Source organism: Bactrocera latifrons, unplaced genomic scaffold (assembly GCF_001853355.1).
Source record: "Bactrocera latifrons isolate USDA-ARS-PBARC rearing strain unplaced genomic scaffold, ASM185335v1 scaffold_125, whole genome shotgun sequence".
NCBI lineage: Eukaryota > Metazoa > Arthropoda > Insecta > Diptera > Tephritidae > Bactrocera > Bactrocera latifrons.
Genome location: NW_017534686.1, coordinates 621,696 through 630,915, shown reverse-complemented (window position 1 = coordinate 630,915; position 9,220 = coordinate 621,696). Strand labels below are relative to the sequence as shown.

General features: G+C 37.5%; 1 protein-coding gene across 1 annotated transcript in view; it reads left to right on the top strand.

Annotated features, from left to right (window-relative positions):
- Nucleotides 1-9,220, top strand: part of LOC108978651 (ABC transporter G family member 20) — a 164,954-nt gene that overhangs the window by 3,168 nt on the left and 152,566 nt on the right. Inside the window, exon 2 of the mRNA XM_018949027.1 lies at nucleotides 81-423. The gene's annotated coding sequence lies outside the window, so the exon portion shown is untranslated. The remainder of the gene's footprint in view (nucleotides 1-80; nucleotides 424-9,220) is intronic.

Below are 9,220 nucleotides of genomic sequence, written 5' to 3'. Positions count from 1 at the left end.
TTATGTAATAAAATTTATAAATTGAATAATTAATGGAATTAAAATTATTATTACATTAAAAAATTTAATTTTTTTTTTAGATCATAAACCGCAATAAACATTGGACTGCCAAAAGTAGAAACGGCATTGTGATTAAACAGCTTTTATTTATTGTTTACGTTTTTATTCATCACAACGCTACGCAACGCCTTTGGCGATTACTCATATCGTCCGCAATTCTCGTTTTGCCTTTTAATTTTGCAAAAGCAGCATTCTGCGGTCACATACATACATATGCACATACGTATATGCGATAATAATTGTTGTGWGTTGCAAAGTGTACGGTAGGAAGTGTGGCGTAAAAATTGAAAGTTAACTGTTCGTAATCCGAAACTGAAACCATAGAAGAGTGACTGGCTGTTCTTCCATGCCGAAAAGCCACAGGTAAGTTCAASCGCTTTTCAAGTAATGTGAAGATATACTTTATTATAAACATATGTACATATATTTGCATGCAAGCATACACACACGCACATATGTAGATGTTCGCAACTCGGTTTGTGTGTTTGCGCTTGCGTGCGTCTGCGTCGTCGCCTTAATAAAGGCGTTAAATCCCACTACAAAAGCCGCCACATTCGCACGAGCAAACGCATATACACACCTCTGTATGCATGTATGTGCGCGCATTCGAACGTTTAGCTCATTGTCGCTGCGAATGGAAAGCATTTCAAGGTCAAGACGAAACATCATGCGACGAGATGTGGAGCTTTTGGGATTTTTTTCCGCAACTTTTATGTTTTTACCTTTTTTATGGTATTTGCATCAAGTTTAGTGGCTGCTGTTGTTGTTGTTGTTGTTGTTGTTCGTAAACTATTTGTGCACTGAGCGTGCAAAATGTTTAGCATTGCCTTTTGTTGAGTGCATGAATGGTATTGACACATGGCAAGCAAATATTTAAAAAACTTAAACTATAATAAAGGCAAGCGCACACACACACTAGCACAAACACATACATATGTATGTATATATACATGCATACAGCGCACTATATAATTTTTAACGCTTCCATTGAACTGATTCATGGATATTTCCCAACCAGCGGCGCTTGCAGGCCGAGCGCTCACACAATTAGGCWTGCACGTGTGTATGTGTGTGTGTCTGCTTCATTTTAAAGTTAGCTTAGTTCAGCTACATCGTGCTGCAATTAAGAAATTGATATTTTTGTGAAGTAGTTGAGCAAGTTAAAGCTGTATGGTGGTGCGAAAATATACTCCATATTAGCGAGGCTTTTATTATATAGAGACCCACGATCGGGGTGGGATAGATACGGAGTGTTGGAATGGGAAGCGAGACGCATATGCAACAATGAGAGAAAAAGTCCGAAATATGAGTATGAACAGCTTAAGAAAATGGTCGAAGGGGGGAATGCTCGAAAATTTTATGAAAAGGTTCGAAAACTAACCGAGGTSCCTAAACGTGAGCATGCTTTTGTAGCACCCAAAGCGGTTATCTAACGACTGATGTTCAGGGCATACCTAAGTTGTGGACAGAATATTTCTCTGGCCCACAGAACAGCAGTGAAAGTAGAACATCTGGAGTTGGCGAATCCGATTCACCAAWCGATGACGATAGAATAGATGTGCCACTGCTCGACTATGAAGARGTTCGAATAAAAATTAACCGCCTGAAGAACAATAAAAACGAACGATGACTTACCAGTAYGGCGTTGAAGAACTGACRAGGTGCATGTATCCGCTTCTTTGCAGGATATGGTCGATACGKTGATTGCAACCAAATCCACAAAAAGAAGGACCGCACACAAACTTTCTTAATATCTCATATAAGGTCCTATCGAGCGCGGTGTGTGAAAGAAAGAAGGGCACCGTAAACAAACTGATCGGACTGTGGATTTTGGCTTTAGACATGGGAAATCAAAAACTGAACAGTTATTCACCATGCGCCAAATCTTGGAAAATATCCGTGAAAAGAGGAGCTGCTTTTGATAGCACGAAAATGCCGCTATGGTCTGAATGTTGTATCGCCGCAAAACTAAGACAGTTGTGTGAACTGACGTTGAGCAATACCAAAAGCTGCATCAAAGTTGGGAAAGACCTCTCCGGGCAGTTGATTACCAAACGAGGTTTCAGACGAGGCGACTCCATATCGTGTGACTACTTAAATCTATTGCTGTCGAAAATAATTCATCAAATTGCAGCAAAAAAAAAAAAAAAAAAAAAAAAAAAAAAAAAAAAAAAAAAAAAAAAAAAAAAAAAAAAAAAAAAAAAAAAAAAAAAAAAAAAAAAACATTACTCGTTGATCACTGCTCTGTAGCGCTCACCATTCACAGTAACCGCTAAGATGGAAATGGGCCTCATCGCTCATGATTATTTTTGATGAAAAATCATCTTCCTCTGAATGATGATTAATTATGGCTTGAGCGTATGTTAGGCGCGATTGGCGATCAGCTGTTAACAGTTGATGCACCGTCTGGACTTTGGACGGAAACATTTTCAAATCTTGTACCAAAACGCGCTGTAAACACCGTCGACTGATTTGCGGGGCACGTCTTCTGGTCAATGTCGACGGTGCATCCGTGACATCCGCGGCGACAGCAGCAATTTTCTCTGCAGAACAGCTACTCCAGAATCTAGCAGCATCTCGTGTTGTGCCAGTCTCTTCGAGGCGAGTGGCTAAACGTCGCAGTGTTTCATCAGTAGGCGTCGAACGGCCAGGAAATCTGCGACGAAATTCACGTTTTGCCAAAGTCACCGACCGTTTAGTGGTCAAATAAATAGTCACCAATAACCCACAAATGTCAAAACAGAACTGACATTAGAGATCAATTGCAAAATTTATAGCATCTTCTGATAGGAGAATTACTTTTGTGTACTCCTCTCCTCAAATAAACAGTCRCTCCCATTACTGTTGACAGCCAAAACTTCGAAGTCGTAGCTAATTTSGTATATTTTTGAACTAGTATTGAAGCAACAACAATGTCAGCCTCGAAARCKAACGCAGTATAACACTTGCCAACAAGTGCTATTTCGAACTGAGTACGCAATTGAGATGTAAAATCCTCTCTCGACAAACAAAGTCCCTCATTATGCCCGTCCTGCTGTATGGTGCGGAGGCATAGACAACGACAACAATAACAACTGAGGAGTCGGTTTCAGAAGTGTTCGAGAMAAAGGTTMTGCGGAAGGTTTATGGTCTTTTGCGTTTTGACCGACCGTAGTCGGTGGAACGATAAGCTCTATGAGACATACGGTGATATTGACATAGTTCCGGAGAATAAAGAGACAGTGGTTGCGCCCGGTTAAAGAAAACATTTCAGCTCGGAAGATTTCCCATTCTGTATACGCCGTTAGAAACAGATGAAGAGCTCTACTCCGTAAGAGAGATGAGGTGGAGAAGGACCTAGCTGCACTTTAATTTGTATGACAGCTATATACAATGGTTGTCGGACATGCACAATTTCTTTGTATATTGTACCACAGCCTCGAGTGTTAATGTGTGCCGATTCTTGCCAAGATACCGATCAGTTTCTATGGTTGCCATTTCCAATTGTCGGCCAAAATTGGCGGTTCCGCTAAATGAGCAACTGCTTGTCAAGAAATATACGTTTTCGAAATTTCAAACCGATATCTCRAAAACTGAGCRTCTAGCACGTGTACATACCGATATACGTGCAAAAAGACGGACTTGGCTAAATCGACYCAACTCGCCACGCTGCCCTGTTCAGTGTACAAAAATCTACAATTTCGAAATACACATATTTAATATGTAGCCAWACACATACACACATGCATATATAAATAATATTTACTTTCAAAAGTGCGCATAACAAATGTACTTGCTTGCTATATGCCGAGCGAATATAATACGCTTGGGGCAGGCACTCAAGTGGCGCAAACGCAAAAAATCGCAAGCGAAAATCACTTTCATTTAGTTTAATACAAATATATGCACATAAGTACATACATATGTATGTATGTTTGCATAGAATATTTTATTTGAAATTCGCGAATTCGCACATAAAACTATTTCCATGCGCGCGCCACGCACTGGCTTCACAGAAAAGTTACACCTCAATAACGCTGAATGCTGCTGACGAAAAGTGCAGAAACACGAAAAAAGCAACAAYAATGTGGCCTAAAGGCAGCTGGCAGCTAGCTGCTAGTCAACGGCTCGCCGAAACATTGAAAAATTCTGGCGAAAAGGCCCTGAAGACACATTCACACATTTCAATTTCGCATAATGGTGATTTTTCACGGCAGCGAGCACACACACACACACACACACAAACACTCATGCAGACAGACAGCCAGCCAGCCAGACAAATGTATGATTTTTATGCGCGCAATTATCTAAAGTGTGCGCAAATCCACAAGTACATCTTAGATTTGGTCTGAGAATCAGCGTTTGYTTATGTTGCGACATAAAAAATTCGCTGTTCATGTGCGCACTTACACACATAAGTATGTATATCCGTACACASATGTGCGTATGTAAGCATATAAATATGATGTTAAATATTTGCTAAAATTTTATGGGAATTTTTGCCAATTGTCAAAGTGCCGCTTGAACGCGAGTGAGCAATTTRTAATGAATTGTTTGTAAATAAAAATATTAAAGACCATTAAAATTATTTAAACAAATAAGGGTGGGATAGACACGTGTAAGGTCGACCATTAAGAGTTTATTCCCGCAAATATTTTTTATGTTTGCTCTTCATATCGCTAATAGCCGGATATGTGTTTGCACTTCTATAAGGCATTTGCAGTTCAAAAAAAAAAAAAAAAAAAAAAAAAAACCCAAAAAAAAAAAAAAAAAAAAAAATCGCTCAACTGTTGCTTAAAGTGCCCGAAATATTAAGAGATTGTTCGCTTGATGCCAATAAATAAGAACTTAAACAAATAGGTTGCAAGAATATACAAATAACAGTTCTTTTTTTTTTGTATTGGAGTAGTAACCTCATTTAGCCGAGTTTACAACAGCGCTCCGGTCATTATTCTCTTTGGCTGCTTGGCGCCAATTGGAGATTTCAAGCGTGTCCAGGTCCTTTTCCACTTTCCAACGGATTGGAGATCTTTCTCTTCCTCTGCTTCCCCCGATGGCTACTGCCTTAAATACTCTTAGCGCTGGGGTATTTTCAACCATTCGGCCAACTTATCACCTAGCCACCGTAGCCGTTGTCTCCTAATTMGTTGAACATTATCATTGTCGCCGTATATCTCGTACAACTAATCGTTCCATCGAATGCCTTATTCGTCATTTCCAGTGCGCAAAGAACCAAAATTCTTCCGCAGAATCTTGCTATTGAAAACTCGTAACGTTGACTCATCAGATCCACGCCTCTGCACTATATAGCACGATGGTCATAATGTGTGACTTATAGAGTTTGGTCATTGTTCGTTGGGAGAGAACATGAAATCCATTATCCTTTTAATTATTACAGGGTGCGTAACAAAAATTTGTAGAGATATTTCACCAAGTATCTAGTAGAAACTATCGACCACAAACATGCTATCAGATTTTATGCGTTTAAACAGCATTACATGGTCGCCAACCAAACTCTGATATCCAGAAAACTCTGTAGTGATTCTAAGAACGCCTCTTCAAATTCAGATATCAGTTTTTTTTTCAAAGGAACAAATCTAAAGCAGAGGAAGAAAGACTAGGTTTTTTTTTTTTAATTAAACACTTTGAGCTCCCCGTCAGTAAACCTAGAGTACGGACATAATGTTAGGTGAGGAATTTTTGAAAGCGATATCTCAGTCGATATTTCAGACTCATAAATTTCCAAAAAAAGTTCGCCTGATTGTGCATTTCAATATATTTGATCCGAACGGCCAAAACCCTATTTTTTTACAATAAAAGACTTTAATAGAAATCTTTATTGTCGCCTTCAAACWAGGCGCCTGAGCCAATACAATCATGGCGTTCTATACAATTCTATGTCCCAGCTGAGATTGTGTTCACTACTTTCAAAGAGTTGTGAATTTTTCGGTTTCGGCTCATTTTCGGATCGCTATTCGCTAGATAGTTGCATCGTTTAACATTATATTCAGAAACGTTTCATGCGTATCATGAATGTAGGGTCTTCAACTACGTTGAGAAGCATTTTTTTGTTTCCGACCTCTAATCGATTTCGTTTTTGCTATAGATTCAGATTCTTTTTGKTGAGTTTTGCATTGACAAGCTTGCTCAAAACATCTATCGAAGTAAGTAGAGCCAATTCAGAAGAGCTGCTGAGATTCTGTGCTATTTTTGTGATGCCAACACGACTAATTTCAAATACTGTTTTCTCGACATTTTTTTATGTGAAGAGTGTGCATGAGGCAAGGTTACGATGACCTCACGACCCTAACTGAATGYTTTGTGCCACTCATATATTTATGTTCGTGCTTGAGTAGACTATACAAAACACCTCTGAAATATCTTCGKGTTCCACTATTTAATATAAAATAAATTATTAGAAACGAAGGTAGTGTTAGTGGACATAAAAGTAAAATATATAAGTGTAAAATGCATTATAAATCGGAGAAACACGCATGTTAAATAGTTGATTTTTTTAACTTAAAATGCAAATATCTCAAAATAAGTCAATAAGTCGACGGTACCTACATATATGTACTATATATATATATACTTGATTTGGAGGACCTCCTCTATCCGTACATACCCATTTTAACCCCGAAATCGGGGGATGCCATTCTAAATCGCAGCCCTTCTTTTCACTACAACAATACGTCACTCCAAGAAGCACCCAATGCAAATATGTTTATCGGTAATGTTCCCGCGGTGCCGAAATATTAATTTGTTAAATTTCAATGACCTTTTTGCCTTACTTGCAAAATCTGTGCCAAATATTGTGCAAAATGAGTTGCGTGYTAAAGATGCGAATCAATGAGCAGGGCAATCTTAAAATGTTTGTTTATATGTATGTATGTATKTATCGTTTGAAATAAGTTCACATTAGACACAGTTTATGAGTCAGCAGCTGGAGCTGATAAATAAATGATTTTCGCCGACTTTGCCTTTAGTCTTCGGCCAATGAATTCGAAAGCAAAAACTTTTGCTCCGCGACAGCTTATAGGTGGGGAGCTAACTTCGCTATAGAGTATTGCTTTCAAATCTTTTTCAACTGAATATTAGACTCCAATAAATACCTTCATATGTATGAGAGATTAGTTTCAAGTAGAGCAGTCATCGATTTGCTCACACTGACTGATAATACCGTAAGTTTTGTTCTCCAAAAACCATCACGAACTCCTGTTGGYGTACAGTTTATAATCTTTAATATTGGCTAGAAATGCATATCAAGCTGTCATAGAAAACCGTCAATTATATTTAAATTTGTAGGACTACTGGATATTGAGGGTATTTTCTGGTAAAATTATTGTATATCAGTAGCATACATAGGTTGCTGTTAATGTTTCGTGATTTGGCAACACTAGTATTGTAATCTGGCAAATCATAACTTGCTTGTAAGCTCAGAATGTGTTAAAAAATCGATTATACTATAAGTATTTGTTTTTGTTTTTTAATCTTGAAATATAAAGACAACCCTCGTATTTTCAAGTATTCCCTGGTTCTGTGTCTCTCATGATAAAACAAATTTGGTAAATTTGGGTAATAGAGCTTGAGATTGCTAGCTTTGTTCCGCAAACGTTAAAAACTCTTTGTCTGTTTTGACATTGCTTTTCGAATGGTTCGAAAATATTTCGATGCTATCTAATYATGTTATAAGTCAGAAAATTTGCTGTGTACAATTTTGAATCCAAAGACTTTGCCTTTGTGTTCTCTTTTTGTCTCGAGTAACTCTCGAAACGATATCAAACAATGATGGGTAGCGAAGCTACTAGCCAATACTAGAAATCGAAGCTTATTTTTATCCTAAAGCTAGCCTTTCAATCACGGTACACAGTAGCTTGGCCACCATGCGAACTCTGAAACACAAAAKTCATACTAAATAGCATCTGTAGAAAGTGCCAAAGCAGCTGGAAKCCTCACAAGATCTGCTGTAGAAGTTTAACCTCAAAACTCGTGGTGAATTTCGTGCSACCCACAATGAAARTGCCAAATTTGTTTTATTTCATTTWCAATAAATTTTCTAAACTTAAAATTTCCATTAATCAAGCGCCAGTAGAAAATATTTCAGATCTCAGCGCCTTATACCGTCTTACCCGTGAAATATAATCTTTGTTCAATAAATTGAAGCTTTTTTAGGACAAAGTGTTTCATGGCGCTGTTAAACGTGAAATACTWGAAGTGCTGGAGAATCTACACTTAACTACAACAACAATATATATATATATTTACAGATATATATGACGCAATAAAGATTATATTTGCCGATCACCAGCTTTACTTAACAATTTGAAATATTTGCTCTTTTCCAGTTATTTCATTGATTTTGCTTGGTTGTTATAATGGTACTGTTTGGTTTTTACTCATCAACATTTTTTATTTGCCAAGCTTTTTGTTGTTCTGTTGCTATACTTTTTTGTCGCTAGCGTTCTGTCGCTCAACATTATATTATGCCGACTCAGCGGAAGTCAGCAAATTTTGAAGTGGTCGGTCGAGTTTAAATGTGTAGCATTCGAAAACAGAACACTCATGGTTGGCACGGAAGGTGAAACTGCTTATCAATTCGTACCGTCTGTTGGTGTTGTTCTGTTTTTATTTATTTTTTCTTCTACGGCATTCGCTGAGTTCAGTGAAACCATTTGCGTGGTCATGGCGAACATTAGACATATGACGGACCGAATATGAAAAATGTTAAGCGATTACTTCTCATTTTATAAAGAAATGATTAATAAAGAAATGTGTTAATTTTTTATTATAATTTCACCTTCATTAAAAAATATTTGATTCCGCATTTAGTTGTGTTTCATTACTAAATAATAATAATTGCTTGTGAATTTCAAAAAATTGGTTTTCTCAATTGTATTAATATGAGCAAAATTAGTAAGATTTCATATTTTTAAGAATACATCAAGACTCTTCAAAATATTTGTGCTCCCCTTCAAAGTTGCTGAATAGACAGAAGTTACACGGAGCCAAATCAAAGGAATAGGGTGGTTGCGGCACGATATTGGYTGAAACCTTGTTGTTTGACAAGCTTCGATCTGATTTTTTCGGCTTCAACTAAACTTTGCTGAMCCAATTGGGGTGTTTCTGGGTCGTAAGCATAGATTCAAGACTCATCGCTAGTAATAGTACTTTGTCTCAATAT